The 18,803-nt window shown below is 46.4% G+C and overlaps 1 protein-coding gene across 2 annotated transcripts in view; it reads right to left on the reverse strand.

The window, feature by feature from the left end:
• Positions 1–18,548, reverse strand: part of LOC144166613 (scoloptoxin SSD43-like) — a 38,498-nt gene extending 19,950 nt beyond the window's left edge. Inside the window, exon 1 of one of the 2 annotated variants that reach the window (XM_077696154.1) lies at positions 18,152–18,548. The gene's annotated coding sequence lies outside the window, so the exon portion shown is untranslated. Of the gene's footprint in view, positions 1–5,361; positions 5,494–18,151 lie in introns of those variants that run through there. The other variant, XM_077696155.1, reaches the window with a different exon arrangement.
• Between the last annotated feature and the right edge of the window lie 255 nt (positions 18,549–18,803).

Genomic DNA, 18,803 nt, shown 5'->3' on the forward strand with positions numbered 1-18,803 from the left:
GAATCGTAAACAGCTATGAGGGAAAGTGGCCTGCAACGAGGGCAAGACTTGCAAGCAGTGCAAACACTCAAGAATCCAAGAAGAATATTCGGTTCAACGTTTATGTTATAGCAGTTAAATTTACGTGGGGCGTCATCAGGTAGCGCGCGCTCCCATCTTGGGACTGTCCTTATTAACGCAATACCGTTATTAAGCCCATTTAGATTTCCACGTGGCTGCTAACCGTCCGCTACCAGCCGAGCGCATCAAGAAACCGCGGCAGTAATATTGGAGAGACCGCAATATTCGAGGGCTGGGACCCTTTTCTCAACGTCGTAAATTCCCCTTGAACTATGAATTCGCCGGAAGTCTTTTCTGATTGGCTCTCATTTTAGGTTATGTGCTTCCAGTTCACAAGGTGGTTGTGTGCATTTTCGTCATTTTGACGTTTCATGACGTGTACTGGCACCAGTTCTGAAGTTTGCCTTATTTCTCTCCACTGAAAGCGCATAATTCTTGTCCGGAAATAACAAAACTAGACGAAATACAGCGGACCTGACAACGTAGGCCTGTATTTGCTGTTCAACAACAATACGGCTTTTATGTCACGCCCTCTTTGTGATTGACCGTGAAGACGGGAAGTAATTTAAACAGTGAGCAGGAGCGCTTACGTCTGACATTGGCAACTCGAGCCTGCGTAAAAGGGACGTGTTGTTACATAAATGTTTTCTAATGACGGTTGCCGTCGCCGTGAAATACGGTAAAAAAATTTACCGACCTTTGGCGGCGACAAATTCCCGTGAATTAGTAGCAAGCGCAGTTTTCATTACGCATGGTTTACAACTGTTTTCTACCGAAAGAAATAACCGTGTTGAATGTATCGAAGTCAGCACCAACGGAGCATTAAATAACCGCTTCGCATTTTGTTTTTATATTTGGCAATAAAAAGCAATTATTTGTTTTACGTAACAGTAAGATAAGAGGGCAGTCCAAGCCTATCTATTACAAAGAACCCAAAAGCATTGCATTTGTCCACACTCCTCCTAGTAATCTGGTGGGTCACATGATCAAATGCAAGATAAAAATACCAAAGAAATCTGACGGTTTTATTCATTACAGCGCTGATTAAGTTCGGAGGTAACGAATGAATGAGTCGGCGGCATCGGTAAGCTCTGCGGTTATCAGGCGAAGTGTTCCGCTGCCCTTACCGTGTCATACAACCGATGGTTACGGCTGTCTTTTTCTGTGATCCCGCCATAACATTGTAACATAGCAGCAGACGATATAGCCTGGTGGCGGTGACGGCCGGGAAGGTGATAACGCAACAAAGATTGCATTGAAGCAGAGGGCTAAACTATGTTACTAAAAGTGATTGGAAGAAATAAATACAGACGCTAAAAAGACTGCGTGATGTTCTTTAGCTCAACGCGTGCCTTTTGCTCGCTTTTGAATCAACGTTACTTGATCGCCATTTGGTATTGACGCCAATTTTAACCATAAAAAGGTGTTAATGTTGTCACCCTAAGCTGCCGTCCTAATTTTTATAATGCATGTAAAGTGATGTTATACTTTTATGTGTAATATTTCATAGCTTAGTTGTGATCAAATTAGCAGAGTCAAATTACACTGCAAGTCGCCATAGCTTTACGTGCTTCGCATCACTAATTGCTTACGTTTTGCTCACGCAAAAAACATGACAATTCACTGTGAATTTGTGCAGTCTAGGATAGGGCACTCTGTCCTGAATCTGGAATGTGGCGGAGGGGGAACTGAAGTGTGGAAAGGAGGGCATTGATACTCGGTGGAGAACAAAGCAGCGACCCGCGTTTTCAGCAGGTGCCACGCCTGCTCTGTGAAGTTCGTTCAACGCCTGGTCGTTGGTAGCAACTGACGCTATCACACCAAAGCGTCTTTACAACCGGAAAAAAAACACAAATTTTCGGAAATTCACGAGCCGAAGCTACGTCTGGGCTTCGAGGTGCGCCGTAGCTGGAAGGCTCCCGAATAATATCGACCACCTGGGGATCTTTACACATGCGTTTCAGTTTTCTGCTTCCACTAGGAAAACGGCAGCCGCTGTCGCGACTCTAACCGTGGTCCCTGGTCTCAGCAGCGCAACGCCTTATCCAGTGAGGCACAGTGGTGTGTTTTCCACCGGAACTGATGCCGCCACGCACATCAGGTCACCTACTGAAACAGGCGTCAAAGGTATAACGTGAGTCTCTCAGAAATAAACAAAAGAATAGATTATGTGCAGGAACAAACTACAATGAAACCCAGTCATTTAGCCTGGTTGTGCCCATTGCAGGACGAAGACCTCTCCAAAATATCTACACCCACGTTTATCAAGAGCTAGCCGAGTCCACTCTTTTTCCTCAAATTTCCCCCCTTTTCTCCCACCCTTCTTTCCCACGCCAATAGATTGTAAACACAACGGGGGTCGGCTAAGGACTCGATGGAGGAATGAACTACGAAAACAAGTTAAAAATACCCCTAAAATAAGTACAGATGTCTTTGAGGAAACAGTCACGTAAGAATGCTCGGCGTAGCTGTAGAGTCAAGCGGCCGAGCCGAGCGTGACACAATCACCCAAAAAGAGAAAATCTTTAACCAATGGCCCACCTTGCAAGCCCTTAACCAAGAGAAGGGCAGGAAAGAAGGAAGAAGAAACGTTGAGAGCCATACAACCACTGACCGAGAGCCGGATATTGCAGAGCCTACGGTACCACAAATTAGCCCGCACCAAAGAAAATACAAGAAGCATCATCATCATGACAGCATATAAGGCACTCGCCAACCTCGAAATTTTGACTGTGAGACGAACTGACACCACACGAGTGACAGAATAAACAGCCAGAGACAGGTGTAGAAGAAGCGGAAGGACATTAACTCGAGGGAGGAACGAAATAACAACATTCGGAGGCAACGATGGACTCGGCCAGCGCAGGACAGCAGCGGCCACAGTTCAACGGGAGACGCCTTCGTCCTGCAGTCGACCTAACTTTGATGTTGATGATGATGACGGTAAATAGGCTGTAAACTTCTGTCTTCATAACGCTTTTGTAGATATTAGAAAATTCGCTCACCTAGCATCAATATAAGGACTAGGGAAACAAAATCAGGACGGACCATTTATTTATTTATTTATTTATTTATTTATTTATTTATTTATTTATTTATTTATTTATTTATTTGTTTGTTTGTTTGTTTGTTTGTTTATTTATTTATTTATTTATTTATTTATTTATTTATTTATTTATTTATTTATTTATTTATTTATACCCTCGGGATAATGCATTAAAGAGGGAATAGGGTTTAAGGGAAAAAAGCATGAAAACAGGCAGATATTTTAAAAAAATTACCAAGCCGGCTCGAGCAGTGGAGAAGAAAATACGTAACACATTTCTAAAGACAACAGATTTGTACACATACACCTTTCGGAAGTAATACACTAATTTGAATACATATCACGGGTAAGAAATTGCGTGTGCGCAAAACAAGACTTATTTAAGTAATACTACACAATGCAGAGCGAAACAAATTGACCTCGTTAATTTCAACACTGTCTCGTGGAAGGTGGCTCCAGTCATGGCATGTACGCGGTACCAATGAATAAAACAAAAGCCTTAGTAGTACAACTATTGACCCCGACTTTGACGTCATTGTACCGAAAACAGGCTACCCATCTCAAAAGAAGCTACTGCGGGCCACGAAGACCTGTCAACGATCCAGCTGCTCCGCATAATAATTTTCCTCTACCCAAAACATGGATACAAATCGACACAAGAACATACCATACCGCAGTATCAAGTTCCCTTGAGGAAAGTTCAATTATCACAAGAGCACAGTGTACACCGACTCCGGCAGGCGCGAAAATACAAGACAGCAATTGTCGTACTTGACTAAAAAGCAATGTTTGGGACTGTATGGGCATTCTACGTACAGGAACAAACAGACGGAACTTGTACACATCCTCTTGGCTATCCAACTAGCGGAAGTATCGCATAGAAGCGTAAACATCATTATAGATTCTCAAGGGCATTTGACTGTTCTATGCAGGCAGAATAGCTAAACGCTTCCTTAAGATACTCCATTCCGTAATTCAGAAACTTAATAACGTCACCTGGAAATCGACACAAAAGAGTACGGAAGAGAACGAGGACCCTACTAAGAGGCACGCGAACACGCATACCGTGCTCCTTGCGACCACGACTACCAATCAATTTTTTCCACACAATTTAGTTCCCTAAATCGGGCACATTAGCCCCAATAAAACTCCCGATACTGGCCAATCCCCCAAGTGGGTATGCGCCACAAACAAAGGAACAACGACAACAACAACCACACGCAAAAAAACGCTTAAAAACGCTAAAAACGTCTCCCCATCCTGCGTCTGGCAACCCGATTTTCCCCTTGCTTCAAAGTGGTCCTAATGACCCAGAATCGCAAACTCTGCGGAGGATAAGCCAACTCAAGTATCTACAAATCTATTTAGGCGAAGATGTTCGGTAGTAATATTACAAGCTAGCTTAAATCTCGGTTAAAATCGTGGAAATATCCGGTTTCTTCCACGCAACCTAGCCATGCCCAAGGGTATGCCGAAGGGAGAGCACATCGAACATTGCAGATTTCACTTCTGTCGAGACATGGGAGGCAATTATGAGCAGCTCGTTGCCTCAAGAACAGATAAGAGGCCAAGGGAAGGCGCTGCTGCATTCTGCGCCCTAGACATTGTGTTCCACCATACAGCTCCCTACCATGTATTTACCTTCCTTTCATATACCTGTCAGCTATCATTTTCCATACAAAGATCTCTACTCTCTCTCTCTTTCTCTCTCTCTCTTCGCAAAAAGAAAAAAAAAAGGCCCAGAGCGGCTTAGACATCAACATCAGAGAATAAACACTTTGAAGCACTGACACTGACATCTCGCTCAAACCGACCCAAACCCCGCCTCCGCAACCTTTAATGCTATAATCTTAGGCGACAAAAGTGCACAGGGCCTTTGTCTCTCCTCGGAAGCGGTGATTAAAAACCCTCGCTGCTAGTATTTCTCTCTGCGCTGGCTATGAGGGCTCGTGAAGCATATATCGTAAATGCAGCAACTGCATTGAAACGTTATCTCGCTGTCGAGGTAACGTTACCACGTCTTACATCTTAATACCCAAACATAGATGTCGCCTGCAACTTTTTTAAAACCAAGTTAGGATATATTTACGTGCGACTTGCGATCGCTACCCAGGGATCTAAGGAAACTTGCGTTTCCCTAGCCTTAAAAATTGGCACGGAACTACGCACAGAACTCAATGTGCTATTGCTTTCCTCACAATTGGGTGGAAAAGAGTATCGATATTTGGTAATGGCCAATATTTACAAACGCTTACCTTTCCCAGAAGGCGCAGCAGGTGCTACACCCATTCCAGTGAGCGCACACATTTGAACTGAGTTGATAGACCGGATAGGCATCTCAGCTTTCAACACGGGAGAGCTCACCGCAACCGCCGCCGCTGTAGGCAACCTCCGGTGCGCTGTGTACGCCGAACGGCGGAAAGTGAAGCAACTAACTAAAAGGTAAACACGCTCCCTCCGAAATAACTCCTCTCGCTCGGGCGACGCGGGGCGCTTGCTGAAGCAGGACTAAAACGGGGTCCGCAATGCTTTCTTTTTTTTCTCCGAGGGTAAAAAGTGCATCTTGGTTTATTTGCCTCTTTTCGTGCAAAAAAAGCAGTGCGTTCTAAAGAAAACACGGCCGATAAAGAAGTCAATGTGAAAACGAAAGGGCTGATGCGCCATGTGCACCCTTTTCGCTTATTTTACGAGTGGCGCCGTGATATTTCTTCCGTGACAACTTTCTTTGTCCTGCGGAGTGTATTGGAGGAGGCTTTGAGAGGCTGTCAGTGATCGTGCCAACTTTTCGCTCCGTCGTTTGCTTTTTTCATGCATGCGGTCTCCATAAAAAAAAAAAAAAATTCGTCGCGTATCTGCTCCTTTCGTTGCAAATGTCAACGCAACATGACAGCCGACTGGCGCCCCTAGCAAGTAAATGCATCCCTTCTCTTTTCCGCTCACCTCTCATGCTGTTCCTTTCCCGTCTGGTTCCTCCCAAGATAACACGCTAGAGGTTTGCTCAAGCCAATTTAAATTTACCACGTTCCACTGCTCCAAGTCGGGTGCCTCGATGCCAGCGCTGCCGTACGGCGGAGACGCGCCTGAATCGAGCCACCTGACTACAACGTTGCTAGAACCACGTTTCCCTACTCCACGAGCGTTCCAAGCAGAACGCGGAACCTGTCCAGTGGAACCTTTCGTTGGTGTTGCCGTTTGATTTTTTTCGAGTTCCGCCAGGTAGCGCTGGCGGCGCTTTGCTTTTTGAGGCTAGGGCAGGTTGCTTGCGAACAAATAGCTTCGTAAGGAAGTACAGTCAAACCCGTTTATAGCGAATTGCAATATGCACCGCAGTTAGTTCGATATATCCAATAGTTCGATATAGCCGAACCCGCCTATAGCGAACTTATCGTTACAAGTTCGCAATCCGCGGTAGCCCCCCTCCACCTCCTCAACTCCACCGTCCCCACATGCAAAACCGAACACAGTAAAGTAGCCGTTACAATACCCAAAATAACCCATTTATTACAAGCATTAAAGCTACTTCCCGCCCGAACTGCCTACTTTGCAAAAAAAAAAAGCGATGATTTTTGTTTTCACTTTCGTTTTGGCGGCTTCAACTAGCATAGCATTCTCTACACGAAACATTATTTGCACCAGTTCGAGTCCGCGTCCTCGAAAATCTAAGAAGCATCGGCGGAGCATATTGACTGCCGAAAGCGCTTCATTACAAGCGTCGGAGGGCTTTCACTCGGGGCATCATCGGGAATGTGGGAGAGCTCTTCCCACAGTTCACCGATGCTGCTGTCTTGGTCTGGACTCGCTGACTGCGCGGGTTCCGTCGTGAGTCCCGCGCGTCGGAAACAGTTACGGAAAGTGTCGGGTGTCATGTCGCTCCGTGCGAGGCGCAATGTCTAAGTCGCAACTCTTGCTCCGTGGTCGCGGCCAATCCACATCTCAATCGCCGCTCCGAGACCATGCATTTCGGCGACCATTCTAGGCGCGCAGAGTTCGATATATCGGATGTGAACTTCGTTATAAGGAATATGTTTCCCATGTATTTCTGTAACTGAAATATTTTTGTTCGATATATAGCATAATTCGCTCTATCCGGGTTCGTTATATCCGGGTTTGACTGTATTCACAAAATGATGGCGTATGCGTGATCTGCGGAATAGAAGCAGAAACTATGCGGCACATAGTGTTAGAATGCGAGGGTATCCATCCAAATCTAGAGGGAAATATTCGGCTTCCAGAAGCCCGAGGATTTAAGGGTAGCACAGAGGCAGTTAACTCCAAGGCTGTCGAGGCGACGAAAAGGAGATTAGAATGCTGGTGGACGAAAAGCAGAGAGGGGAATATTGCGAAGGACAGTCACCAGCTGTAACAGAAAAAATAACTATATTGTGCCCAACAAGTTTTTTGTGCCTTCCCTAAGAGCAGCGCTGGTATTAGACGAAGAATGTAAAACATGGGTATATTAGTTTCCTTTTAGTTCTTTTTTGATAAGATGACGCGTCATCACCCCTCTACAAAGGGGATGCCACTATCAATCATAATCATCATCATCGTTACGGTTTTCTGCAGTTGATTTAGTATTTTATTATTTGCTATCGCAAGAAGCAAGCATTCGTATTTTTTTAATAAAGGAACGCTGCAAATATGACTCTTGTATTGATTTTATGCCTCATATTTGCGTAGCGTCTTGTTCTTGCTAAACAATTTTGACAAGTATGAACATTAACACCCGTGTTATACGTTTATATTTCGCTGTATGTAAGCTATTGCGCCGCACCTGTTTCACTTTTGCCGGCTGGATGATTCGAGTGACTGACAGACAGACCAAAAGTTTCCCGTTCAAGTAACCCTAGAAAGACTATCATCCTTTAAAGTGACCATCGCATAATATCTATTTCTGTCGAAGGATCGCAAAGTGTAGGGGTACTTCCTGGAATCAGCACCACAACAATCTATTAGTTGTACTGGCGCTTTGTTTTAGCACCATTATAGCATAATTGCAATGTCTGGAAGCTACTAGGCACGTCGAAAATATTGTTGTAAGATGACGGGCATCCGCTTTGTTAATAGCGGCTTCTATTTATGACAGTCCACTCCCACGCCGAATGTCGTGTAGGTTCCAGCTTGAGTTTCAGCAGCATTCACAATTCAAATTTCTACTAACGCCATGAAAGAGCACGGCCAAATTCACCATAGAGATGTTGCTTAAGTATAGGGGTTTTTGTCTCGTGGTGCGCATATATGGTTTTCTGTGGATTTTGTTCTCTAAACAGGCTCCCTGCGGCTTGCTACAGGCGCCACCACTTCAGTAGCTTTTTTCGCGCTTTACTCGTGTGTAGAGATAAAGGTATACATGAAGAGCCAATTTACTGCGTTCCTCCTAAGAAAAGTCTGTCATTGGTACACAGTTTCATACAATAATAACTAGAGAGTAATCTGGCGCTTGTATCAACGCGAACTCAGAGACGCCGCTTACTCTTCGATGGGAACGATGAGTAGAAGTGGGACCGGATTACGTGTAGGATCGAAACGTGGCAACGGACGGCCGCGCACATTGAGTTTTGTTTACAACAAAACATTTACGGCGCGGTTTGCTATTTACAAATTACTCTGTAAACAGAACATTTAGCTCCTAAAAACTGGTGTTGACCGAAATAAAGCAGCGCGTTTAGACAAAAAGCTGACGCGTCGTCGAGGAGGTTTGCCGAATAGGTTTGCCATTTACGGCCAACTAAAGCGGGACGCGCACTTCATAAAAAAATACTATTTGCTAATGTATCGGTGCTTGTAGGTTTTAAAATTAAAGAAAAGTTTTCGTGCTCAAACAAAGAGAAAAGAAATCAATTACCTTTGAGAAGTTATTCTAAACTGAATTAGTCACATTCAGCAAGTCGCGTTCCTATCGACCGCCGATCCGGCTCGTCTACGCCGTAGGAGCCTGCGTTCGCACGAAAAGTCTTGCTTTCCCAAGCAGTTCGCAATCTTCGCAGCTTCGAAAATTATTGCTATGCCGGATGACCGGCGCGGTAATTCTTAATGCGCATGCAAATCCACCGTATATGGCGCTGCCATTTTTGTTGTCGACCTGGATGTGCCGGCAATGAATTGATTAGCAACCCGTTGCACAACTTCAGCTATAAGAACATTTCCACTCAGCGCGGCGTCAGCGCTCGTGAGACATCCTGTTCAAGGAGGAACTCGTTTTTAACACCTGTTACCGACACCCTGCATAGGCGAAGGCTTTCAATCAAGACCCCGATGAAAACGAAACTGGCTGCACGATCTAACCCACAGCACTTTACGCGAAGCCATCGAGTGCCAATCCAGATCCACTTCTGCCCATCCCGTCCATCGCGGTGGGCGATCGTACTGCCAGATTCCTCTCTAGTTATTATTGTATGAAACTGTATGATAGTTATGTCAACATGTAAGCAGGCCCTCGGCTTACCGATATACTCGTCAACCCAGCGCTTACAAGCCATGGGCGTACATAACACGGTTGACGAGCTCATCGAGGCCCACCTATCCAGCCAGCGTCTCCGCCTGAGCCAGACAATTCCCGGCCGCGCGGTGCTGGACAAGATAGGATGGCGCAAAGAACAGGCAACAATCAAGACCACCATACCAACAGAATGGACGAGGACCTTAAACACCAAGCCCCTACCCCGGAACATGGCCCCGGGCAAGGACGACGGTAGGAGGCGTGCTCGAGCCAAAGCAGTGTCCCAGCAACTACAACAAGAAAATGGAGTGCTCTACGTAGACGCCTCTCTTGTGAAAGGAAGCAATCGCGCAGCGGTGGTGGTCACCGATGCGGAACGACTCATCAACAGCGCGGCGGTAAAGACTAAGGAGCCCACGACAGCGGAGGAAGTGGCCATAGCCCTGGCGCTCGTTCAACCGGGCGTCGGGGTGGTGGTCACTGACTCAAAGAGAGCCTACAGCGGTTTCAGAAAGGGGGTGATCTCCTCAGAGGCAGCCACAATACTATCGAAAAAGAGGGCACCGGGCCGAGCCATAGAGCTCACATGGGTGCCTGCCCATACAAAGGTAGCCGGCAACGTCATCGCTGACTACCACGCCCGAGCAATGACCCTCCGGGCAGGGCAGGACACGGACACCCCAACTCCGGCACTCACATATAAAGAAATTACGAACGAATACAAAGACGAGCGGCGTACCCTCCCCGAGCCACACCGCACCCTGACCAGGGAGCAACAGACAATACTCAGGCGCATCCAGGCGGGGTCACTAGCCCACCCCGTCCTGTTGCATACATTTTACCCTGAACACGAGGGGGACCGCTGCCCATTCTGTAAAACAAACAGCGGCACGCTCGCGCACATACTGGCGGAGTGCACTGAACTAAAGGCCCCTATACCCCCCCACCCTCCCTCCACCCCCCCTACCCCACTCCACGAGCGATGGGAGACCTTGCGGTCCAGCCCCGCCCTGCCGACCCAGCTCGCGCTGACGGCCAGGGGCCAGGAGCTGCTGGCCCAATACGGTTCCCGCGACCTGGGAACCGCTCCATCTGGCGTCTGAACACGCCTCGAGCTCAAATAAAGTTACTACTACTACTACTACTACTCAACATGCCGATGTAGTCCGCAGGCGTGATGAAGTTGAAATAGCCTCCCTTCACACTGCAGAAGAAAGCGAAGCGAAGGGGTAATAAAGATGACTTCCCTTCACGCACTTTGTCGTTTCTGTCAAACCATGTTCTTCGTAAATTCTGCCGCTCTAGGCGGTCAAGGTCACCTCATTGTTTGTGTCTGTTTGAAAGGGAATTCCTTGTTACTGCGGTACCTAAATGCAGTATAGCCAAAACACAGTAGTATGTATTGCTTTAGCATTAAAAGGCGTGATTTTTGAAGTATAAGGTCACCTAAAAGCCTCAATTCGAGTACACGGAGTCCAAGCTTGACTGTCCACAGCCGTTGTATTCCATAAACAATGCTATTGTTACAAGAGTAGAGCGAGCAGTTCTTCGTGGCCACTCTTAGTTTATCTATGCTGACAAGGACGAGACTGACCAGCTGACCTCCCGATTCCTTATCACCCAGGATATCAGACCTGAGGATAGCAATTTGGAGAATACTGGCCGTCGTGGGGTACCGGTTCACTAGGTGTGAAATTGAGAAATTTCAACCTAAAAATAAAACTGGCTTACATGCGTTTTGGGGGGGCTTAGGTACTTCATATTCACGTAAAGTTGTGGCATTTGTTCATGCCTCTAAAGGACTATCTAAGTGCTTCTCCAAACGCGTTTAGATTTTTAAAAATAAGGAAACAAAAGCTGCTGGCTGGAATGTGTTTCCATAAATCACTCAATATCTCGTAATAGCCTGAAATTCGTTAATTGATTTTTGCGTGTATAGGCAGGCGGCGAACGCTTGAGTTTTCTTTTTTTTTTGCAGTATTGGCCAAACTTCCTTAGTGGGTATGCTTTACCTGACGAACGTGGGCTTGAGGCACGCGTGCACGAGCACTCGGGATTCGGTTAATATTTTTACGGCGCTCCATGTTGACTTGGAGAGCCGCATTCAGTTTGCATGCAAAATAACCAGGTAGGCGCCCTTGCCACCCCGCATGTTGCAAAATCTTACGGCACTGTGGAATATAGTTATCCTAGCCAAACTTAAAGAAAGTGGGCTACTCTAGCACATTCTTCCATGGATTCAACAATTTTAAATTGATCGTAGTTTTTTTGCTCACAAAATGGTTTTAAGGCAAGGGGCGTCCCCGCAGGATCGGTGCTTTATCCCGTACTATTTAATACGTTATTGAGTTTAATTCCAATTAAACAGGAAATTGGTACACACGCTACGCGGACGATATAGCCTTTTTACTGCGGCTCAAGACATTCATGTCCTTTATCAAATATTACAGGCCTATTTGTGGTCAATCAAAAGGTGGATAGCAAACCTATATTTGAAGGCTAATGTCAATATGTGTGGTGTCCCTTAGTTTCCGGTATGCGCTCCGGTGAACCTCTGCCGGTGTATCAGAAGGACACTATCCTTCAGGTGATATCGTTGAAGTACTTCGGTGTCATCGTGGGTGCCACCATCCTCGTCGTTTTTGCGCTTAGCCTCCCATTCAGTTTGTAGCAACTAGCCCAACAGCCCGTTTTATGGAAGTGCCTTTCTACAGAGGGCCCTTCTGTTTCTGTGGCTTTTTTTCTTCGTCACGCCTCTGTCGTCGCAAGCTACATTGCCTGGGCAGACTCCCGTGCCAGACTCATGATGTTTTAAAGGAGCCATGAAGACAGAATACAAGTTTGTTTTATTCGAAAGATTTCGCGTTTTATAGCTCCCCCAGTGCTTGCCCGGCTGCAAATGATGCCGTATTCACTGAGAAATTGATCAATTTAAGTTAAAATTTTGATTCTCCCGCCAAATCGTAGCTTTCGTAGTCACAAATTACGTCAGAAGCGCGTGTATTCAAGCGAACTTCCACTGCGTCATTCGGGTTTGCGGCCTTGCTGTCCGTCAGCCCTCCCAGATGGCGCTGCTATAGTCATCCACAAACCGTTGTCCGCCGTTGCTTTGTTTTTTACCCGTATTTGCACCTGGCTCGTTTTCACGTAAAACGAGCCAGGTAAAACGAGACGATCGTAAAACGAGACGATCGTAAAAAGTGATCGTCTCTTGAAACCTGGGGTATCCTCGACAAATAGGGTCACGTAAGACAACGCCGCTTACGCCAATCGGCCAGTGTCCTGTAAAACAACTTCAAAGAGGCGGAGTGCTGTGCAGCTAAAACAAGCATAGTGCGCCCAGTACCTACAGCAGTGCGCATCGGTACTTCTATGCTTACGTGCGTTTTCGCAACTTTCATTGTTTACCGCACCATTCTTACTGCTGTAAAATGAATATGCATTACACTTAAGCGCAAATAGTTCGTTCGGAAAGCCTGTAAGCCGTGCCTAATTTGCGTTTACTTTTTCCGTCCTCGGCCAATCGCACAGCTGAGCTCATGTGACATCATAGGTTCTGTTGCGGGAAATGAGCTAGTGGGTCGCATGGCCATTCCGTTTTTTCCTAGTTATGTAGCTTATTTGAGCGAAGTGTGCGTTAACGGTGGTGTCAGTATTTTTCTATCGAGGCAATCTTTCAAATGAACCGAACTGGTGTTTTCTCTTCATGGCTCCTTTAAACACCTGTGTCTTCTGCCACCGCCCTAGTCTTTTTTGCGCTAAGTCTCCCGTTCAGTATGTGCCAATTAGCCCAATAGCGCGTTTTAATGAAGCTCCATTAAGGCCCCGACATCCAAGGAAGATTTCGTATTAGGCCGGAAACGCGTACGCCATCAAAAGTGCTATCGACCGAAATTTTACGTCGCATATGTTTCACTGTGCTGAAAGAAAAGGCAGATAGTTGCTGATTTATGTAGCCCAGCCATTGTATTAGTGTTTGTCCTTTTTCTTCCCTCTGGCATGTTTACGTAAAAAAATTTCAAGAATAGGTAATACTGATGTTTATTTCCCGAAAGGGGGTTTTGTGCAAGCGCGTCAAGTGTTCAATAAATGGTTAGATTCCACGTTTTGTTTCTGATGTACAACGAGACATCGTGCAAAATTTGCATAAATTGCGGCTAACTGATTATTCTGCACTTGGGGCATTTGTTGAGTGTTTGTAACCCTTTTCACGGCCTGAAAATGCACGTACAGCATTTCAAGTACGGGCCCAGATTTGTTGGTGATTGACACTCGTAGTGCTTGTCCTCTAAACAATGAATTAATTCATTGATGGCTTGGTGTATGCTTAATCAACTCCGCGTGCGTTGGAGCAGCGCACATTCGTGTTGATAAGGTGTTACTCAATAACCCCCAGAAGCTGTCGGTAATGCTGGGTATGCATCAGTTTGCAATAATAACAGCAGCAACTGTCGGGTGTGCAGCGGAGCACAGGAGCTCAGGCGTGACGATTACCATTCAGGTCTGTTACGTCGGGGAAGGAGTCCCCGAACCGTGGTCCGTCGTATCCGTCCTGTGTGGTAACGTGGTAGTCGAGCATCCAGCAAAAGTTGCTGCCTTGGTGGTGACGACAAAAAGCCGAAGGCAAACTTTACTGGCTTACGGGATAGCGAGAGATGAACAACGACGACACAGAAACGTCACGCTTCCGGCCGAGCTTACAACAATGCTTGAACAGAGCGACAGCGGGATCTGATGCTGTCAAAAGAATTCCATTCTGTACTCGAAGACACCGCGTATTTATCCCCGAAGCGCTACAGGTCACATAGCTCTCCTAGGGCTTTTGCATTAGGCACAAAAAGAGTACAAACACACACAAACGATCTTTCCTGAGTTCGTGAGGACCGGAAGTAGCGGCGCACTTAGAGACTGAGAGAACAGGAGAGGAGATCTCGGCTGCGGCGTCCGCTTCGCAGGTGCACGCCTCAACACGAAGAACATTTTCTTTCGTATTTTGAAGCCGCCGAGGTTGAGTCACCGACAGCGAAGCGCCCACGCGGCGAGTGTTCTTCGGCATGTTTTTTGTAGCCTGTCCGAGGAAGGAAGGCTTTCTTACACAGAACCGGAGCTCTACACAAAACTTGCAGTACGCGGGAACAGGGTAGCGGCGCGCTGAATTGTAACAGGTCTTCCGACATCAACCAGTATACCCACAAGTGGAAGAAGGTTGAGTACAATGAATGCTCCTTGCTCCAGTGGGCACCGGTTGAAGGCACTTGGAAGATGGACATTAGGCCTTGGGTTGAACAACCTTCAAATTCATGTTTCTAACGTGCCGACTAACGCCGTACTAAGCCCGATGATGAAAAACTTTATGGTCGCCTCTGTTCAGACGCTGTCCCAGCTTGGGAGTGGCACTGTCCTCGCTCCTTCTGACGTCCCGTGGGCCTAGGCGGTGTCTGCCACCAGCTGGAAAACTGCTGTTTGGTCATCGGGTTGGGAGGTAAGCCCCGAGGCCTGCCATGCTGTTGCCCTATTGTATGCACACCTGTGTGGGTGTCTGTGGCTTACTGGGACACCCCAAAACCTCGTCTGTACGGCGGCGGCAGGTGAGCCCGACCACTTGCACTGACATATGTATACAGCTCCGTGAAAGGGGTTTAAAGAAAGTCTATATGACAGTTATACAGAACGCATTCTTCCCAGTAAACTAGAGCGGGGGACAATAAATAGGAATAAACAGAGCATTTAGGAGTATGTGTCAACAGATTGATGGCCCACCTATTGGCCTCACGACACAAGAAACAAAGACGTGCCACATAATTTTTTTCGAAAAAATATTTTTTTTAGTAGCGTGTTGTTCCATAGTGTTTGATGTTACATCAGCAGTTGCTAAATAACAAAAAACACCACGTCCCGGCGCCATGAATTGGATGTGGTATTTAAGTCAATATTTTGATTCTTATCACATAGAAAAACCCCATTTTAACTGCTCACGTATCATTATTGAGTTCTGTTCCTTGTTCTGTTACTCGGTTGCTTGAGTAAGCATTAGGAGAGTGAAATAGATGGAAAAACTTGTGTGCATTAGGCGTCCGCAATTGCGGATGTGGTGCAGGGGGCTGACACTCCTCCCCTCATACATCAAAGGGTGGCGCCAAGTCCTGCAACCTTACTCAGTAGGAACTGTCCAGTCATTGTTTAAAGTGCATGGTTACGGTCATACAGGTTTTTAGCGATAACTGGAGCTGAGAATACCTCATGTTCTATTCCTAGAACGTGTTTGCTTCTGGCCGTCTTACGGGACCCAACGGCAGTCCGTTGGGAGAAGCACGTCTTCACTTTATGGTAATTTTTGCATTCATTGCGAAGGTTGTTTTTTGTCGGACTTCACGAATGCTTCCTAGAAAGGCCATTTTTCAACAGCATATCTGCAGTAGATGGGGCACGAATAAAAAAAACGCGATATTCTCCGATCAAGGGCATCACAAAATGCGGTGAATTTCATATAACTAAAGATTTGTAGTTGGTCATCCTGTGAAAAAGGAAGCTGCGCAAGAAAAAAAAGAAACCCTCTCCTTTTTTTCACCGTCAAGCGAATGTTAGACCTGTCGCGCAGGGGATAAAAAGCCGCGGAACAATGTCTTCACAGAAAACCTCTAAATTGTATTTGAAATAATATTTGCAAATAATACTAATATAAACCATTCAATAATGTAATTTATATAGATATTTATTTATTTCAACATGTAATTTTTACCAATTTGAAATAAAGAGAGGGACGCAACGGTGAAACTTGCTCGCCCTAAGGAAGAACCGTGCGCACGCCGATTTGTGGAACCAGGGCTGGTCTACAAGAAGAACAATTGCCTCCACTAATTTTGTATTACGGTGTGAGCCAACCGAACCTGCGTGTGTAATCAGACCCGGTTCTGTGCTGGTCTGTCTCGCAGTGACTCGTGCCAATTATAATTTCAAGGGCGGACGAGCGGAACCACAAGAAACGCAGAAATAAAGACATTTGATGATCAACGCCAACAAGAAAGTAAGAAAAAAAATAGCAAAACCAAAACAAACTTTATAAATCTCTTGGTGCAGTGTCCAATTTACACAAACATTTGGCTAATCAAGTCGATAGTTGGACGGAGTACAGTCTCTCAGGTGACGCAATACAGAAAATTCTGTCGTTGATCAAATGAAACGTAAATGGCGCTGTTTTCTTCCTTTTAGAGCGGAAGGGCTATACGTGCCCGACATCATAAAATCACGTATGCCATTTCATCCCTGAATTAAGCCTCTCAATGAGGCGTGTGTGCAAGCTCTGGAGCATGCCGCCGCTCAGGCGCTTTGTCCAGAGCAGGATGTTGTTACTGCGGATGTCATCCGAAAGTCGACTACAGAAAATCTGCGCGGATATTTGAAGCTTCAAAAATTACCAAGAAGAGATCTGAATGGTCAAATTTATATGGAGTTTGATGCGCGCATGCTGAAGACAAAAAGAAAGACACATTTGGCTCGGTTTGTAACGCGAATGAACAGAATTAAGCTTGCTTTCGCCCTGATAACACATCTACTCAAGCCTCACCCCCCCCCCCCCCTGCCAATTTTAATGACAGAGGGCTAGGTCGCATTGCGCGCTTTTCCGTTTTTCGCTGTGTGAAGCCTGTCTATCACGGGCAACAAACGAAAGAATACCGCGAGAGCAAAAAAAGCGTTTTTAGGAGGGCACAAACAGCGCTGTGTTTGTGCCCTCTTCTTTTTGTCTCATGCTGTTTGCGCTATTACTCTGAATATATACCAACTCGCCCAATTGTCCGTTTTGGTTACTAGGAAACGCGTTGCGTCGGTGCGTCGGTCATGCTAGCTACGGCGCGTGCCCTATAAGTGCCAATTCAGAGAGCTGTAGCTGGATATGGTGCAAAGACGGCGACAGTAGAGAGAGGAGCCTAGCCTCTTTATTCCGGTATCGGGCTTACGTGGCCTTATCTCCTAGCGCTTGTGCAGCGTATCGTTTTTATCGCTTTTATCGCCTCTGAATAGTCTCACAGAATGAACGCTCTGAATGCACGGCGACCGTATTGCCCTACACCCCAATGTATGTCACTGCTTTTTTTATTATACATGTCGCGTTGTCCGAACTGATATGTGTGGTCAACGCGGCTAGCGGGTGTTCCCTACATACTGCCATAAGTTACTCAACCCCTTTCGAGGCGTTTGCACTAACGTCCACTCTCAATGGTGCCCCATCACTTTCCACTGAGTTGTCCACGAAGCCATCTTAAATCTTAACTCAAATGAAACACCACTCAAATATTAAATTGCTGAAAAAAAAGGTGGAGTTTTAAAAAAGCAAACTGGAGTACAAAAATAATTTTGTTGTCATCGGTCAGTAACTCCGTAAAAACATAGATACGTGATCGGCAATTCCTTACAAAAAAATCTTTTAAACAATGAGGCATAGCACTTGGTCAATTGCCGACATCTTAAAGCGTTAGTGGTGACAACTGTTGCAGTAAATGTGCTTGGTTGCGCACACACGCAAAGAAAGCATTTTGGCGGGCATCCGCATGGCCGTGCTTCAAAGAACTAAATTTCATCGAAGAACCGCCAGAGAAATAACAGATCCATACCTCAAGAACTTTGAGGGGTCACCCGGCTGTAGCTTCAATATTCCCTATCGCTGATCGGTCTCCAAAACTACGACGTTCAGAGACGATGCCTTCACTGTCAGTTGGTCGAAAAGGTTGCTTCCGGGGACGATGGTTTCCCTGCGAGTCATCACAGCGCAATGAACGATTGGCCTTCGCCCCGAGTTTGGCTCTGACACGACCAGGAGCTCTCAGCGTGGCATGAGGAATGTACACAAGGGAAGCTCCACTGGCAGATACGGGCCGTGTGGACGGAGGCCGCGTTTAGGGTGTGCCAGACGGGGTTGCGTGTACTGCCGGATGCTTTGTAAGCGCGTCCGCCAACGGAAACGCCGCCGACCGATACGCTACACTATGTCACGGCTGCAGCGAGTCTCGGTCGTTGTGTCGACCTTTTGATAAGCGTATAGGCGTTTCCTAGTCAGCACAGCCGAGCGACGCATGGCGCCATCTAGGCGCATGTTTAAGGCTATGCCCTCATGCATGTGGCCCTCAATTTAATCTCGCAGAACCTCTTGGGCTCGTAGTGTAGTAGTTCCGCATCTGCGAAGCAAGCATCGCAAACCGGGTTCAAACCCGGTTACCGCTTTCTTGTTCTTAATTTTCAAGGGTTTGTCATATTTGAATATTAACA

Source organism: Haemaphysalis longicornis, unplaced genomic scaffold, assembly GCF_048455015.1.
Source record: "Haemaphysalis longicornis isolate Haplotype H1 unplaced genomic scaffold, Haemaphysalis longicornis Haplotype H1 scaffold_18, whole genome shotgun sequence".
NCBI classification, from domain to species: Eukaryota; Metazoa; Arthropoda; class Arachnida; order Ixodida; family Ixodidae; genus Haemaphysalis; species Haemaphysalis longicornis.